This window comes from Thunnus thynnus, chromosome 5 (assembly GCF_963924715.1).
Source record: "Thunnus thynnus chromosome 5, fThuThy2.1, whole genome shotgun sequence".
Taxonomy (NCBI): Eukaryota; Metazoa; Chordata; class Actinopteri; order Scombriformes; family Scombridae; genus Thunnus; species Thunnus thynnus.
This window is the reverse complement of record NC_089521.1, coordinates 14,333,845-14,351,442: the sequence shown is the minus strand read 5'-3', so window position 1 is coordinate 14,351,442 and position 17,598 is coordinate 14,333,845. Positions and strand designations below refer to the sequence as shown.

General features: G+C 41.0%; 1 protein-coding gene across 2 annotated transcripts in view; it reads right to left on the bottom strand.

Annotated features, from left to right (window-relative positions):
* LOC137182847 (zinc finger protein 469) overlaps positions 1-17,598 on the bottom strand; it is a 198,436-nt gene that overhangs the window by 161,928 nt on the left and 18,910 nt on the right. Inside the window, exon 2 of one of the 2 annotated variants that reach the window (XM_067589378.1) lies at positions 1,572-1,639. The exons of the other annotated variant lie outside the window; for it this stretch is intronic. The gene's annotated coding sequence lies outside the window, so the exon portion shown is untranslated. The remainder of the gene's footprint in view (positions 1-1,571; positions 1,640-17,598) is intronic. 2 annotated transcript variants of the gene reach the window in all.

The following is a 17,598-nucleotide window of genomic DNA, read 5'->3' as shown; positions in this document are numbered from 1 at the left end:
CCAAAATAATTGTGATCAGTACTAATTACCAATATAGGTAAAGGACTGCAATATCTGACCACACTGCCAAATGTAACTGAATGTTTGTTTTTGTAAATTAAGGTTGGCCATATTTCCCTGCATTATCACCGGTCCTTTGAACCACTCAATAAAAAAAAATTACTATGGATGTGTCCTAATTTTAGCAGGGTGTCTGGCCTATAAGCCATAGATTGTCTAAAAAAAATCACTTCTTGTCTCATCTACCTGCTTTTCCCAAAGGAGACAGCAGGAAAAATATACAAACAGGCATCCTAGTTCATGTTTACTCTACAGTGCAAACACCCAATAAACCTGTCTGGAATGTACAAGTGAGCGCTGGAATATGTGAAAAGTGAATACATACACATACACTCACACACACACTGTGGGATCATCGCCACACTGCTTAACTTAGAGTGTGTTCACCAACACCACAGAGCCAAGGAACACTGGGAAAAGTTATTGCAGAAGTGTAAGAATAGCAACTTGTTGCTGAGGCATACCGGTCATATTTGAAAGGATTGGTCATATGCCACCTACTGTGTAATGTGTACATTCATATTTCTTCTATATTGTGTAATAAATTCAGGAGTGGCTACAACAGAAAATATCAATTTTCAGCATCAATAGCACCTCCAGTGACAGCTAGAAGCCAGCCACATGGGCCCTGCCTGCCATTTGGAAGGGGTCTTGGTGAGAGAGACTAGCAAAACAACATTCTCCAGCTATGCTAATTGGCATACTTTCACATGGGCTGGAATGCTATGATAACATCCACCTCTATTCCCTAAGGAGGCCTTGATCCTGCAGGCGTTTACTGGGTCAGGGGACCTTGATGTGGATGAAAGCAAGGTAGAGGGCCTCCATTATGGATATACAGAGTGGGGATGGTCTCTCACTCATGGACAGACACGTGGTATTTGGATATGTTGGGGGGATGTTTTCCTCATGGGTAGGGGGCATTGGTGTTTTAAAGCATTGGGGGATAGAGGGAGGCTTTGGTTAAGATTTCTGTCATTTAGGGGCCTATGCTGTCAGGTAGCTGTCACGCCCCATGCACAGTGGGGGGCTATGAGGCAGGGGGACTAGTGGGGAAGTGGGGTGGGTTTTGGGACAAAGTGGAGCCCTGTCTCTGCGGGGATGGTCACAGAGGCACGGGATTGATGGGGTGGTGATGAGAGATGGAGATGTCAGGGAACAGACACCCATTCAGAGTGAGACCAGTAAGAGAGGCCTACTGGGGAACTATGGGGCCCATCATCACCTCCGCTCTCTGGACTGGGCTGGGGAAGAGGAACTGGGGGAGGGAAGAAAAAGAGAAAAAGGGGGGACTGTCCTGTAGGGTTCACACACATCACCCCACTATAGGAATATTATTCTGAAGTGTGGCCTGAGCCAGCTGCCCTGGCGTCCACAGAACCTACAGTATGTGTCCATACAAGATGCTGTGAATCAATTACTTCTCTATGCTACCTAAGTAAAAAAACAACTTCACGGTGCGTGTATGTGTGTCATGCTAGTAGGCTGTGGAACAGAAATAACAAACGTACCTGCTTTGCTCGTTTGAAGGGCATGACATTTTGGGTCACAGCTCCATCGCAGGGCCTCCCAAATATTTCTGAGAGCAGAGACACAGAAATATGAGACTGATAAGAATCAGTCAGCTAAGGTCATATCAGGTATTCAGGTGGAGAGTGAAGGTATTACTCATATATAAATGTACAGATCTAACTTTTTCTCTACCAATTCCAATACCTCAACACAGGGTATGTACCAATACTGATTACTGATCCAATGCCAGTGCTTTGTTTTTCACAAACTTTAAAATCTGTAAAGCTCATTGGGTGGAACTCATTGGGATCATTTTAATCTAAGGTAACTTGAGGCCAGGGATTACTGTGGTGATAAAAACTAAGTGGCATGAATGTAACTGATAGCAGAAACTGTGCACTTATTGTAATTGATGAAAAAAATAGTGTTTGATGTGAATTGGTCTCATTGGGCTGATATCCAGTTTGGTTAACAGGCTCAGTATTGGTCACGATACCAGCAGATCTGGCAGATTAGATCAGCATATCATTAGATATAAGATTACACTCACACAACAGGATAAAGACTCAGTTTTCTTTCTAAATCATTCGTGAAGTGCTCCGAGTTGATGACTTTTTCTGGATTACACTCATTTTAATACAAAATTTGCATCTCTCTGTTATTCCATGTGTATAACACTTCTATTTATTGTAGATTGCACAGTCATCTTGATTGTAGATGTTTTATGTGTGCATGCAATGTACAACTATATGTGTATTCTCATTTAGAAGAGGGTTGAAGTGTTTTTCATTCCTAGCGGCCTCCCCTGGCTGTTGCCGTAGACAGACAGAGAGATGGATGAATCGCTTATTGTTTGGGGTGCATGTGGCATATACGTCAAGGGACAGAGTAACCAGAGACAGACCCTCTCCACATCCCCACCAGGGAGCTGAGCCAGAGAAACTCTAGTCACGTTCAAATAAATTCTTTCCTGTCCAAATTGACACCCTTCCGTTGCCATGGTGTGGCTTTGGTTTAGTTTACAGTAATTTGGAGTCTGGGTGGCACAGGAATGTGGTGAGGGACAGAGGCTTATGGTGCACTTAAGATGACTTACGTGCTCAAATTATGGGGTGGGTTTCCAAGACTTATCACTTTTCACGTATACATAAGAGGTTTACCTGCTGCTGGGATGAAGCAAGTAATTATTTTGAATGGGTTAAATATAAATCATCCACAAAGCCATACTGCAGCTTTGTTTAAATCTACATCTCTCTTGCTCTATAATAAAGGCGTAACCAGTCATCACTCTCCTGAGATAATTATTGACCTATTGATCCATATTTCTTTATAAATGTCAGAGTTAATCTGCGTTGTTTAAGACATGAGGACAAGGTTGAATATTTTCACTGCCCTCTTTTTCTCTGCCATCTCATACAGTACGGTACCACTTAGTTGGCCTAAAGGGGCATAAAATAACCCATTATGAGGTTGGGTTAACTGAAGGTGCTAACCTCATGTGAAACATACTGCTTTGTGTCCAAAATCAAGCAGATCCCATTTGAAGCCACCTTGAAGCTGGGCCAAACCCAATCCTAGCAAATGCATCTGCTCTTAATAAAAAACAATAATCCACCTCACAAAACTGAAAACATCCAGCAGTGTGTGGGTAAAGTTTGCATCAGACATAGTATCTATACACTGCCTCACAGCAGGAGTGAACCTTCACATGCTGGTGAACAGAAACGCTGGCAGACTCAGTTTTGGTCAATTTCAAACAATGGCAGACCTACATGTGGTGCAGTCTTCATTTTCAGCAGGCAAGATCTAATAAACGTTTCCCATGTACACAAGGAAGACCGACACATGGTGTTCATAAGCAACATAATGCTCTCTCTGCTTAAAGGTAATGGAATCCTCATAGCACCGAAAAATTAAATACACACATATGGACATATGCACACATCCACAGCCAGACAACATCTCTCTTGCACTCATTCTCTCTGATTCTTTGTCTCTTCCACATTTTTCACCTTTCCTATACTTATAATCTAAACTGTCAGCACTCTTTCCAAATTCCTGTCTTAATGTAAAAACCTGCATCTGCTTGGGAGATGAGATACTAGGACTGGATAGGTCTGGAATGTAACTCTTATTTAGGTCAGCGTCCATCTTTCCTGCTATGGCTAAGTGAAAGTAAGGACTGCAGTTACAGTATCCCTAGAAATCACATGCATACCTCACAAATTACGTCCAGTGCCAATGTAGGAGGTAGAGTGCCCTTTATGTAGCGAGGCAGGAAGTAAGGGTGTTGAGGTCCGAGTGGTGGATGGATGAATTTAACACAGGAGACCAGAGTTTGCGTCCTATCATAAACCTGCAATGAACATTCACATTTTTGTTAACAGTAACCACAGTCTTTCACTAACCTTCACCAAGTGTTTTAGCTGCTTAACCTTGACCATACCTTAATAGTTTATTTGCCATAACAACACTCTTCTCTTAACCATACCCTAATTGCAATGTGCAAATATTGTAGAAAGCGGGAATTTTAAAAACATTGGCACTCCATGTAAAAGAAATTGACTGAACAGAATCTAGAGTTTTGGAGAATCGTACATGGTTTGAATCCAATAGCAGCTACAATAGTTTCAAACACAGGAATCATAGAAGACACGGGAGAGATATTTCCTTGCCAAGAAAGGTAGTGGGGAATAGATCAAGACTTTCTCTCCAGTAGTATTCAAAGACATAAATAAATTGAGTTTTGCAGTGGTTTGCAGTGGTTATGCTTTCCAGTTACATATTACTGCGAAGATTAAAGCAGTCTGACTTGAGGTTCAGAAACCCTATGTAGCAGGGGAACATGCAGAGGCCAGCTATGCTTGAATCAGCCACTAACCCCAAACTGTTTCCAATGAAACTGTCTGGAAGCGGGATCCCAGTGGAAGAGCTTACCAAAAAGCAGCGTTCTCCAGATAAGAGCTCCTACTCTACAATCCAAACCATCCTCCATCTCCAACTGTGGAGCACTGATGATGTCTGCAACACGGACCTATTCATTTTAATGAGAGACTAGGCCAAATGCCAGTGTTTATAAACGAGGCCTATTATCATTATTACTATTGCATATTTCCATATGTAGCTGCCCTGTCCATGACCGCTTACAACCTGATTATTACAATAAATCTCTCCAGAAACAGGACGCAGAGCAGTTAGCTTCTTTATGGCCACTAGTCCTCTTTCCAAGGCTGATCACCACATAGAACAAAAGATCAAATGTGCAGTGAGCACAAGGCCAGAACAGTTAATCTCTCCATTTGAAAGATAGAATAATATCTCAAGTCAATATCACACTAAAGTAGTGAAGTACAGAGTTCACACTGTGCTATTGGAGCGATCCGATCTTGTAGTGTGTGACAATAAGGTCGTGTTAGGTCCACAACCATTAACGTTGATGCTGGAACATGAAGTAAAGGTGGATGAGTGATATATGCTAGCATATATGCTAGCAGGAAGAAATACACAGTGCTGACTGGCTGCTGGGAGATGGAGCAGTGAAGGAACAGGGCTGTTGTTTTTGTGACTGCAGTCTTGTAGAGAGAGGGGTATGATCCGAACACGAGTGGAAACTTGCTGTTTTACCTCATCTGCTGTTTTCAGCGTCCTTTTTACATAACTTCAAAGCTTACTGTAAGCTACACAGAGATCCAGGTGGAGTCACACAGTAGAGAAATTCCAATAAAACACACATTGGTTGTTACAAGGTCAAATAAGAGCATGCAAAGCCCTTTCCTGTATGATATGTCATGTTGTTTTGTGGGTGCAAAAATAATCTGTGATATATTGCCGTTTTTCATCTTTAAGTGAAAAAAAGGCCCAAATGTTAAGAGAAGTAAGCTTGTGAGTGGAAGGTTGCTGGTTCAATCCCCAGACTAGCAAGATAAATATGGGTGGGGAAAAAGCAGCGCTTCCCCCTCCCTCATTACCACCACTGAGGTACCCTTGAGCAAGGCCCTTAACCCTAACTGCTCCAGTGGAGCTGCTCAGTAGCCGGCAGATCAGACTGTGATTGTACTGGGCAGCTTCCAGGTATGAATGTGTAACTGTGTGAATTTGATTAGGGCGTTCCTGAAAAAGAGAGCATTGCTGTCAGAGAAAATCCCCTGAATAAATAAGAGTTTAAAAAAAGTCATTTCCTTATTCTCTACTCTGCATTTATCATTTACTACATTTATCAAAAATTAATTTCATGTGCAGTAAGAACCTTTTTCACTCTGTCTCACTTTGTAGGTCTACCTCTTTCTCTTTGACAAATACTTCACCCAAAAAAAAACTTCTATTTGAGGCAGAGTGGTGATAGCACCTGTTAGTGAGTGGTACAGTAGGTGCAGGAGGAAGTTAACAAAGATATAGGCCAGTAAAGCATCAGACATTATTAAAACCATTTTAATGGATCACAAAAAAATGAAAGAAAAACACTTGACCTGGCCCTGGAGAGGATTTACAACTCTGTTCTCCACTGCTGTACTGGTGGATTAAACCAAAATGCCAGAATACTAAGAGTTTGTGCAGCAAGCTTCGAGCAGATTTGCATTTTTGCACACGGTTTGAGTTAATGACAATGTGCGTATCATTTTGTATCTTGAGCCATTGCCTGAGTCTTTTGTGATAGTGGGTGGGAGCCAAGGTCTGGCTCAACAGCTCCATGTAGGATCTGGCTCTGTTTACCTAGTCCTGATGGAGTCCAGATGGGCTTCCTATGACTCTCCTCTCCTTTACAGGCTCACTGAGTCTGGACCACCAATTGCAGCAAGCAGGCAAAGCTGGGCTGATCATCTTTGGATAGGCAAGGAAGAACACAGATGGTTCTTAATTGGGAGGCAAGAGATGGGAGATGTTCCATCATGCCAATACTGGATATCAATTTAAGTGTGAAGTCCAGCTAGCGATGAGATGATGATGAGATGCTGTGCAAAGGAAGTGACAGAAAGAATTGGACTTTGCTCATCTGTGGGTTGAAGTTACATTGGTGGAGGAATGGCAGCCTACCTCAGTCTTAATCGTGCAAAGAACATGGCACGGGTCCTAGGTACTTTAAACTCCAAGAATGCATAAAAATGCACGTAACTACCCTGCAACCTCTTTTCACAGACCCTAATTCTCTTTTAAGACTATGCATGACTTCTTGTGGGCCAGGTTTCACACTCTTTATGGTTAGCCTCAAAAGGAAACCAGGCCTTCCTCATCTCAACAGAGAAGACAGGGGGCTTCAGGGAAAAAATAAGCCCGTAGGCATAATGCATAGATGGTCTCCAGCCCCCTTTCTCTCTATGGAAAAGCACTACTAAGCCCTCAGGGTAATAGCTTCCATGTGCAGAGCCCCAATACTCCAAACAAAACTGTAATAACAACACAGAAAAAGAGCCATGTTATTGCATTGCATGTCATAATCTTCAAAGGTTGACACTTCAGCTTGTCTGAGAGATGCACCTCTGATGACTGCTGAGGCCTTGATGTCAGGTCTGTTTAGATATGTCACCAAATGCCCATCATGACTCTCTCACATACACACAAGCCAAAACTTCAGACACATTTGAATGAAGCACAGCACAGTATGCAACATATATGGTACATCTACAAGCCATTACAACTATTTAAACGCATGCACAATGACTGACAGAGGTTACAGTCCAACTGAAAAAGGTGCATACTATACTCTCTTCTCTTGACTGACCTCTGTAATCAAAGTCAGCGCATAAACCCAGCTCTGTGTCAAAAGATTACTTGTGATTACAAGCTGAAAGCTGTAATGGATACAGCAGTTCTGCAACAGATACAAATGCCTCATGTGTGACAGATATGGAATTGAAAAACGTCCAAATCAAACACACACCCTGACTTTGATACTACAAGTCCTCATTTTCCACCAAACGTATTATTTTGCCACAGGCTGTTATTGTAGCTGATGTCAGTGTTACCAACTATTGATACCAGAGATAACACACATTCATGAATATACACTTACTCCTATAGAACAGGAGCTGTGCAAGTGCATAGACATAGAGAGAAAGTGAATTAGCCAAGGCCACACACACATTATATTTTGAATTAAACTATCTTGGCCTTGAAACATGAGATTGTTTCTACTGTCAGTAGGGAGACATGTGCAAGGTAAACACCTACAAATATGCACATGCATGTGTACTCTATTAAATATCACTGATTGCACTCCACTGTTTCCTCAATGAATGGGCACTAAGGACAACTCTCTGCTTAATATGATTTCTCCCCACTTGATGTTGCTGAGGAGTCTGATTTTCACCAACCACAACAACAAAGACCATGCTGACAGTAATCCAAATTACACTGGCCTGAGCCAGGTTAGTGCACAGAACTGCCTCCAAACATATACTGAGGCTTGTCAGCAGAGTCCTTGACTGCTGTGTGGTTTAGTTCCTTCTTCCACTTTTACTTACGGCTGGAAATTTTTATGACACCACCAATATATACAAATGTTTGATTTCTAAAGACAAAAGTTATGCCTCTGGGTTTAACCTGGCCTGTGAACACATTCAGCACAGAGTTGAGAATGAATGCAGTCTCAGTTTGGATCTGTATCATATGCTAGGATTGGAAGCAAACAAATGAGTTGTCAATTGTATTCACATGGTGAAGACACTGGTTTTATTTGCGTGTGTGTGTTTGATATGCATGTGCATTGTAAGTGCATGTGCCACACAACTGTTTGACTCATATTTAATGAGCATGTTATAAATTTGTGACAAAATGGGGTTTATAGAGATTATTAGCTCAACTTTTTGATCACAACCATAATTTTATTTGACCTCTTTAACTTAGATGTGGCAGCAGTATCTGCAAAGTCAGACCATGTCAAAAGAGCACTATTAAATGACTGTCATTGTTTTAAGATTAACCAAGAGCTAAGAACTGGCATGAGTTGATAGATTGCAGGCTCGATGGGGGCAACAGATGGTCTATAAATCTGTAGGGTCTCATCATAACAAAAGACACTTTGTTGTTGATGTTGTCACTTAATTTTCCTCAAGAGATGATGTCAGACTGCAGTTCACTGTCCAGCCAAACCCTATGACAGAATAAGGCCACCAGCTTGAGCATTGCTGGTCTCCCTCGTCACTCCTTTCCTCTATTCCTACATAACGCCCTGTCTTCACCAGCCGCCTCCCTCACCAGTCATAAAGTTAAAGTGACAGACAGCCCTAGCACGCGTCGTGCCCAAGACTAGAGGAATGAACAAACCAATAACTTAAACTGAAACGGCATTTCACAATTTAATTGCATACATGGACATTTATATGCGTCAGCATTTAAGCCAGCTGGAGAAGGGACACATGCAGTTCTGAGCTATAATGGCACTTTCCATGAGTCCCTTCATTACTTAAAATCTGTGTGCTGAGGCATTTACCCCAAATTCACTGGACTGGATTGCAGCAGAGACCTGAGTAGCTGCCCAGGTCTTTATATGGATGACGGGTAAATTGATATCCACTCTTAATGCTCAACAGTTACATGAGCAAACACAGTCCTTCAGTCCACAGGAGTCCTTCTCACATCTCCATGTCCTGGTTTAAATATTTCATCCCCCTTCCCTACTGATCTATTTCCAAACTGGCACAAATCTCCTCCAAATTTTACTCCAGTAATTCCAACATCTGAAAAATGACAAAAATATTAAACTCACTCACCCACCCTCCCCATTATGGTATGAACTGGCCACCTCATTCGTAATTCACTGCAGTGCTTGAACTTAGGGATGTCCCGTTGTCCTGGGGATAGTAAAAATAACACCCAGGACACAACAATACAGTGTCTGGGACAATTCTGGAACAGTAGAGCAAATTTTGAAATAGGTGTTATTTGGAAAAACTGACCACATATGTGACTCTAAATGGCTACTCTCTTGCCTGAAAAAGTTAAAACGTAATAAAGTGACATATTAACAGTGAAAATTCAACAGTTTGTAGCCTGGCGCATAATCTCCACCATGACGCCATCATTGCAGGTGTCACACCATATTTGGTGACCCATCACATTCTGTGAGCTGCCTTGATATTCATCTCACTCCTCATGCCTAAACCAACCTAATCAACACTGTAGGTCACAGAATCTAATGGGTCACCACATATGGTGTATCACCTGTTGGTGCAAATACAGTCAGCTCCTGATATAGCAAAAAGCCCACAGTCAAAAATGTTGAAATGGCTGGAAAATAATGATAAAGCAGGTGAGCCTCCCAAAGAAAGCCACAGTGACAGCCAAAACCATGAAGACATGTATCTTCCTCCAACGGCTCCCAGTCTCATCCACATCATCTATCCAACACTCCAGTAAGTTAGCCAGCTTAGCTAGCACTTGAAGCTAGTATCAAGTTATTATTATTATTAATACTATTTATTATTATTATGTGTAATAATGACATGAGATATAGGAGACAGGAGAATGTCAAAGAAGAAGTGCAATTTATTTTACAGATTTTCTCCAACAGCATGAAAACAGCTGTCATTACTGTTAACACGCTACCATTATGCACAACTGCACATTTAAATCAGCACAATAACCTAACTTAAAGATTAAATAACCATCATCGTGGTGATATCTCAGTCATCATTATTAAATGTCGGAAGAATAAACAATGATTCATTTTATAGTGCTCATACTGAAACAGACTTTACAATTTAGAATAAAATGGAAAGATTATTGATACGGGGAAATAACGACTCAAGTGTAAATAAAGAGTGATAAAAAATCATCATTCATAAATAATTTCATAAATAAGTTTATAAATGCACCTTTTGACATTTTTCCAGCACGCAGTGGATACTGCAAAAATAATAACACAAAAACACTGACAACATTTGATGTGATAACGGAGCATTTTATTTTAAAACACTGCAGTCATTTTGTGCATTTGATCTTGTTAAGAAAACCTCCTTTAGGGGGGGCGGCAGTAAGTAGATAATGATGAGATTGATGTACATATGAACTCAAAGCAAATTGAACTGAATGTTATGTTAAACTATGCATGCATAGTGTTTGAAATAAAAGTGTTGACAACTTCCATGGTGGACCAGAGTGAGTCAATGAAGCGATGTAAGTCATTAAAACAAAATTATTCAACTATATAGAATATGTATGTATGTAGAATAAAAAAATAAGAACTTCAATTAGGGAAAATGGTTTTTAAGTCTGGTTGAAAGTAGAATTCAGGACAGTTACAGGACACTGAGGAAAAAAGTTCATTTCAAACCCTGACGAATGAAGTTTTGTTAATCTGCGAGTCATGAGCAGCAATTGGACTACTGTGAAATGAACGGACTGTTGTCCAGGTGCTCTCAGTCCCCCTTCTGTCTTCAAGGACAACTACATCACCATCGTTCTCCCAGATAACAATGGAATGATTGGATCTTCCTGAGCCACCAACCTGACTCCAAATTCCTCTTTAGGAGAGGAGGAGAATAGAGACAGTATTGTTCCTTTAACACTCCAAAACAAACATAGCAGGCGATCTACCCTCTGCCATCCACTCTAAGATATGTCTGATATTTTGTCCTTAGACGGCCAATAACCACAAAAGGTCTTTCTCTTTAATTAATTTTGACCTCAGCCACCAGGTTACTCTCCCTATTATTGATTTATATTTTCTCTTCAATGCACTGTACCTTTCTTTTTGTCTTCCTTTAAAATCTGCCCCTCTCCCTTGTATCTTCTCTTTCCTTTTTCTCTCATATAACAACAACTCTGAGTGGTTTAACACGCCCCGGTCAAGGTCAAGCAGCTCAGTGTTCACTGGTGACCTTCAGAGCAGCTTTAAATGTGAGCGACTGACTGCCTAACCCCAGATGCATCAGTGAGAGAGAATACATATACATGCTTGTGTATATAAACACCCATACTAAGTCAACTGTGTTGATTCAGTGCTGACAGGAAAACAATAGATAGTCATAGACAGATGAGTGCACCACACCCCCCATCTCTGAAAATATACACTCCACTTCTCTGCATTTCTGACAGGTAGTAAGAGGTCCATCAAAAGCCCAGATGTTAACGTGAAAAAGGATTGTTTTTATACCTGACTGAGATCATGCTAAAAAAAAAAAAGCAGCTTAAAATGGGGACCATGAATGGAAAAGCTGAGTGAATTAGGAATGGCAATCATCCAGGCTTTCTAATGTGTGAATCAGTGGAGCTTGAATTTGAAAATGGAGTTCAGCAAGTTCAAACACAAATGAAGACGGATTAGGCTTATTACAAACATACCAGCGTGTCTTTACAGTGAAAATGCAAACTCAAACAAGTATGATACACTGTTATGTATCTTTCGTCAACTGTAATGGCATTTGCTTCATGGGTATGAAATCGGCAGATGTAGTGACCTGGTGGCAGAAATTCCGCGGTGTGTTTTTTAAGTGAGCACATGCTTCGTATGAATCATTTGAAATTTGATGAAATTATGTCACGAGTGAAAGGTCAAAGCGGGTCGACTCAGTGAAACAACAGAGGCCCCTTTTGAGGGTGACATAGGATGACAGATAGAGTGATAAATGCGTAGGAAATATGTAATTTTTTGACTGTTGGTGCAGGGCCTCATTGAAGAATAGAAACATTTTTTATTCATCTTCACTGGGTGCGGCGGACTCCAGGCTTTGTCTGTCTATCTCTTTAGCCACTGATTTTAAGAGATTAAACAGCCTACCTTAACATACTGCGAGAAACGTCCCTAGTTTGAACTCATAGCCCAGTGTACTGCCAGTACATTCCTGCCAACACAAGCTTCAGCACTGCCAATACAAGCCAAGAAATTTCCCTTGAGAGTCAAAGTTGGAAAGAGTGACAATGGACTGATAGTAGGGGGACAATAGGAGAACTGTGGTTCCAGAAACAATAGGACAAAAATGTTTTGGGATTATACACTATGCAGAGATCTGACTGTGATGGTGTGGAGGGATCTTGATGGAGGAATAGCGGTTCAGGAGAAAGGAAGAGAGAAGAGGTGCAATGTGTCTGAATATGTTGGAGGAGAGAGAGAATGAGGCTGAGTGAGGACAAAGGGCCTCATAAATCTACAGACACATCCAGAAAACATAAGAGAGCCCAGGTGTCCCCTTGCACCCATACAACGCATGCACACACACACACACACACACACACACACACACATAAATATGAGATATATTCATGGCACCTAAACCACATTTTTGATAGTTTCTTGGAAAATGTTAACAAATGTGAACACAGTGAAATAATGTGGTTTAGTGGAAAGTTTTTTTTTTTCTCGTCCATTATCAGGGTAATAATATGAAAACTTGCAACAGTGTATATGTAGGGTCCATTAAATATTTTCTGCTGTGTTTGTGTGCAAGTGTGCATATGTGTGTGTGTGTGTGTTTTTCCATGGCTCTCATTAGAAAGGACAAACTGATTAGAGGCCTCAAGATGCTGGAAACTTTCAGCCAAAAATATTACTACAATATTACACAAAACATCCCCTGCTGTTACAACTCATTCATCTACTAAAGATGTTTACTTCACATTATATAGCATTATTTTCAAATCATGGCTTGTACACATATAATGGCGTAACTAACAGAAACTGAACGCAGTTCAAGGTTGTTAGAGAAACCAAATGTGTTGAAGGTCACGATGACTGAAAAAGTTCATGCGTGCATGAACAAAATTAATGAAATAAAGAAATAAAAAAAGGATTTGAGAGTCACAACTGCTGGTCTTCTCAGGATATGTAAGTATGTGAAATTCCAAATTAATCCTAACTTCCCTTCCTGCTGTCATGCAACATACTGTAAGTGAATTTGAATTCACTGCAAAATATTAATAATCGACTCTGGCATTTATTTTCTAATCTCCTTAAACCTTAAGGACATTTGTCACTTCCATTTTTTATGAATATATAATCAGAGGCACTGCCTGTCTGTCTGTTAAGGTTTAGAGGTGGAGCTGTTAAAGGAAATGATAAAAGATAACTTGACGATGATGGGGTAATAATGGGGTCCTTACAGGTAATGACTGGGTGCCCTTCAGTTTCAAGTCCTCCCTGTCATGCTGTGTTGTGCTGAAGAGCAGCTCTTACACTAACTGCAGTTTGGGGTAGTGAGGGGTATGCCTGTGCAACTGGCTTTAGAGGAGTTTTCTTTCAGTGTTCATGCAGGAGCGAAAGCAAAACACAGAAAAAAAAACCCACAGTCAGCCAAAACACAGTCAGATAGGATTCATTGTGTCCCTGGTCATTCGCTGACACTTATCCAAAGCTTTGACAGCGAAAAAAGCCCTTAATGAGTGCTGAATGTCTACCCCCTTGTGGACAAAAAACATATTGCCCAGTCCTGTACAGTACACCAATGAACAGAAGGAATTTTCAATATGATGCAGGACATGTAAAAAATGAATTATTAAAAAGGGAAAAAAAAGAGGATTTGAACTAAACCCCTTTTGAAGTTAAATAAATATAAACTGGCAAAGAAAAGAGCACAGCTGGTTTAGCATAGATGTGAAAATGAAGGTATGTGAATCCTCCAATTTCAACTTTTGCCCTTTCTGTTCTTGTGAATACAACTGTCAGGTTAATCTTCATTAACAACATGAGATAAACCTGCGGTCTGACTGTTATGCCAAGCAACACGAAGAAGCTGCCAACTCCGAGGCCTACAGGCCCTACTGTAGGCAAAGCAGCAATGTGCAATGAACCTGCTAACCCTCCGCTGAAGAAAATATCACACTAATATCTCTGTCACCGCAACGTGCTAATTTAAGACTACTACTCCAAGTATAGCCCCAAGAAGTTCCCCTACTGTCTCTTTCAAATATACATGCACTGTTTTCCTCATTCACCTCTCACTTCCTCTTCCATCAGTCTAACTGAGAATGAGGTTGGCATACAAAGCTCCACCAGGGAAAAGGAGGCAAAAGACAGGAAAGGATATGAAACTGATCCTGAACTCTGATAGGTCTGTCCAGACAGACCGGGAAAGATTTAGTTCCTTAGACGCATTACTGTAGAAAGACATACGCAGTTTTACATCCTAAGGCTGTAAGTATTGTAGGTGCAAAAGAGTTTTGGATGCCTTTGGCAATGTGGTTAAACTCTGATACTGATCTAAGAGCGATCACTTACACAGTGACTCACTATGGCACAGTCCTGGCACGGTGATGCCGATTAACCAAAGCATTGTCTTGGCACATTCTCCTTCTGCCAGGATGTATTTTATTTGCTTATTCTTCTTTAAAACAGATGAGAATTTTCTTTTTCCGTCAACCCAGTCAAATGTTATTGCAACTCATATCAAACAGCGAATATTGCACACGCACACCCAAATGAGAGCAGTGCAGCCAACCGAGGAAAACATAAGCAAAAATGAGCTGTTGCGCAGTCAAGCTGCTTTAATTTAACAATGAATTTAGGGAGCAGTTTGAGTGTGCATAAATGGAGCACACAGATACTGAATAGTCTTTACTCTAACATCAGCATCTTGCTTTAATCAAATGCAGATAGATTCCAGTCATTGGCAATTAAAACCCTCTCTTTTAAGGCAGATATGCAAATGCATCATTCATCACACAAGCAGGCTTATTCATAGCTCTTACACAGCTGATATCAATGTACAGCCATTTAATTTCAATTCATATCATATGTCTGTATGCAAAGCTACAGACAAATAGACACAAATGCAGGGCAGTCATTGAGGTTTCACGAGATAGTAAAAATAAGAGAATAAACTAAAAGCAAGAACTAAAATAAAATACATCTAAATATCCTGTGTGGCCAGGCATTTAGATTAAAGATCATTCCAATGATAATCATTAGCAACTCAGCCCAAATAAAAATGTGAGTGTGAGAGTATCTACAAAACAATGCAAAGTAGACATCATTAGTAAATCATAAGATTGTTGATCTCTGTTGACATGTGAATGTCTTTGTATCTGCATCAGTGTAATAATGGCAGTATGGATACCTGTTAGTCAGTGCCAGAGCTCTGATGGGGTTTCCATGCTGCCCCGGGGGAACTGGCCCCCTGCCTGAGCTCACAGCAACTCCAAAAGCAAAACACATAAATAACAAGAGTAATTACCATCACCATCTCGACTTTGCAACAAATTTGCACAGTAAACACACCAAGCACAGCGAGGGAGACATGTGATCTGGCAAATCAAAGCCAACACTCTTTCCTGGGAAGGTCCCGGGCCCTTTGTTATCTGCCTTCAAACCAGTATGATTCATCAGCTGTGTTATGGATGTTATTGTTGGCTGTTAGAAAGGTTCTTCTCATAACCCAGAAGTACAGCAGAGATACATGCCTTTTATATCATTGTATCTCCATCCACCTGACATTTATGAGCAGTATTTGTGTTGATCATTTCATAACAGCTCAAGCAGTGGAGCATTCACCTTACTGAGGGCGCTTTACATCAGCCATAAAGGGATGAAGCCACTGCCTCAGATCCTACACCCCAACCCCCAAACAAACACACAAAGAATGCCACTAGCTGTCAATCATTTTAACTGACCCAACCTTTCATATCCCACAAACCCAATCATCCATGATTGTCAGTCGGCAGGTCTAGCCTGGTGTTTACCCCGTCTAGACAGAGTGGGGGACTGGCAGCCATGGGCATCTGAGTAGTACATTGCACCCTGTTTAACCACAGATGAGTGCTCCACTGTCATTTTACACCATAAATCAGACCCTCGCACATAAACCGCCTACAAGGGTTGGGGTGTTGAGAAACCAATTTGAAGAGTAATCTAAAAACAATGCTTCAAAGCATATGGAGCTTGGTGATGGAATTCCCTTTAGATCAGACGCATTAGCGCACTTGAATCCCGAGGCTAAACTGTGCAGTGCAATAAATCATCAGGCTGAAACTACAGTATAGTTTCTGTGGTTCTCATACAGTGTGTGTTAGTATGTTACTCCCCTCTGAAGAGTTGTTTTTCCTTTGCTGCTCCATACCACGCAAACACTACACTAAGGTGAACGGAGCTAAATTTTCCCTGAGTTATCTCGGCAAATAAGAATGATTCTTGCTGTGGGCAAAGCGTCCTTCTCTCCAAAAAAACAAATATTATTTCCCCCCTTTGACTGGCCAGGCACTGACAGAGACATACTGTACTAGGGCCCTGCTCAGTGTTTCCAGCTGAAACCTCACTCAGACCTCAATTTAACATGGCTCACAGGGATGCCTGGAAAAAATTATGCCACCACACTTATTATCATATTAATTACCACAGTGTATTTTCGCTCACCAGGAGGAGAAAGAATCACAAAATAAAGAATCGCAAAAATGAAAATGCTGTCTAACCAGAGGAATTTGTTTATGCAGAAGTTAAAAGGCAAAAAAAAAAAAATGAGAGAAACTGTTTAAATAGTAAAAGAGGATTTTCAAAACACCACATTTTGCAAGAGAGGCTTCAAAAAAAGACTAATTGCAACATCAAACTTGCACATCTGTTGGAAGATGGATTAACACACTGAGCCATGTTGGTGCTTTTCAAGAACACCAGACTTCTCATACTAAATATAGGGCTGTGACAGTATATTTGTGAGTCTGCAAAAGTAGATAAAGGCACTAAGAGGGGGAATAACTTACTACACAGTTGTGACAGGTCCACTAAACAGTGTTGCTGCCATTCCTGTGATGTGGGCTGATAGAGTCTATCCCGTCTACAGCCCCTCGACTGGAACCACTGCCATATCACTGGAAGGAAGTGGACCTGTTATTGTTATGACCTCAAAGGCTTTGGGTGGTCCACATACAGACGTACACACGTGTATGAAAAGAGCAAGCCAGAGAGAGACAAGACATAACAGGCACGAGCAAATATAACTTTGATACAAACTCTCTGAACACATGCCATTTCCTTTCCTGTGAGAGCACACACATTACTGCTTGAATTGACCTAGAAGGGCATGCAGTGCATTCATCCACACTTTCATATACAAAATTAATCTCTGGAATGCGTTTCCATATAACTGTCCCTACCTGTTTACAAGA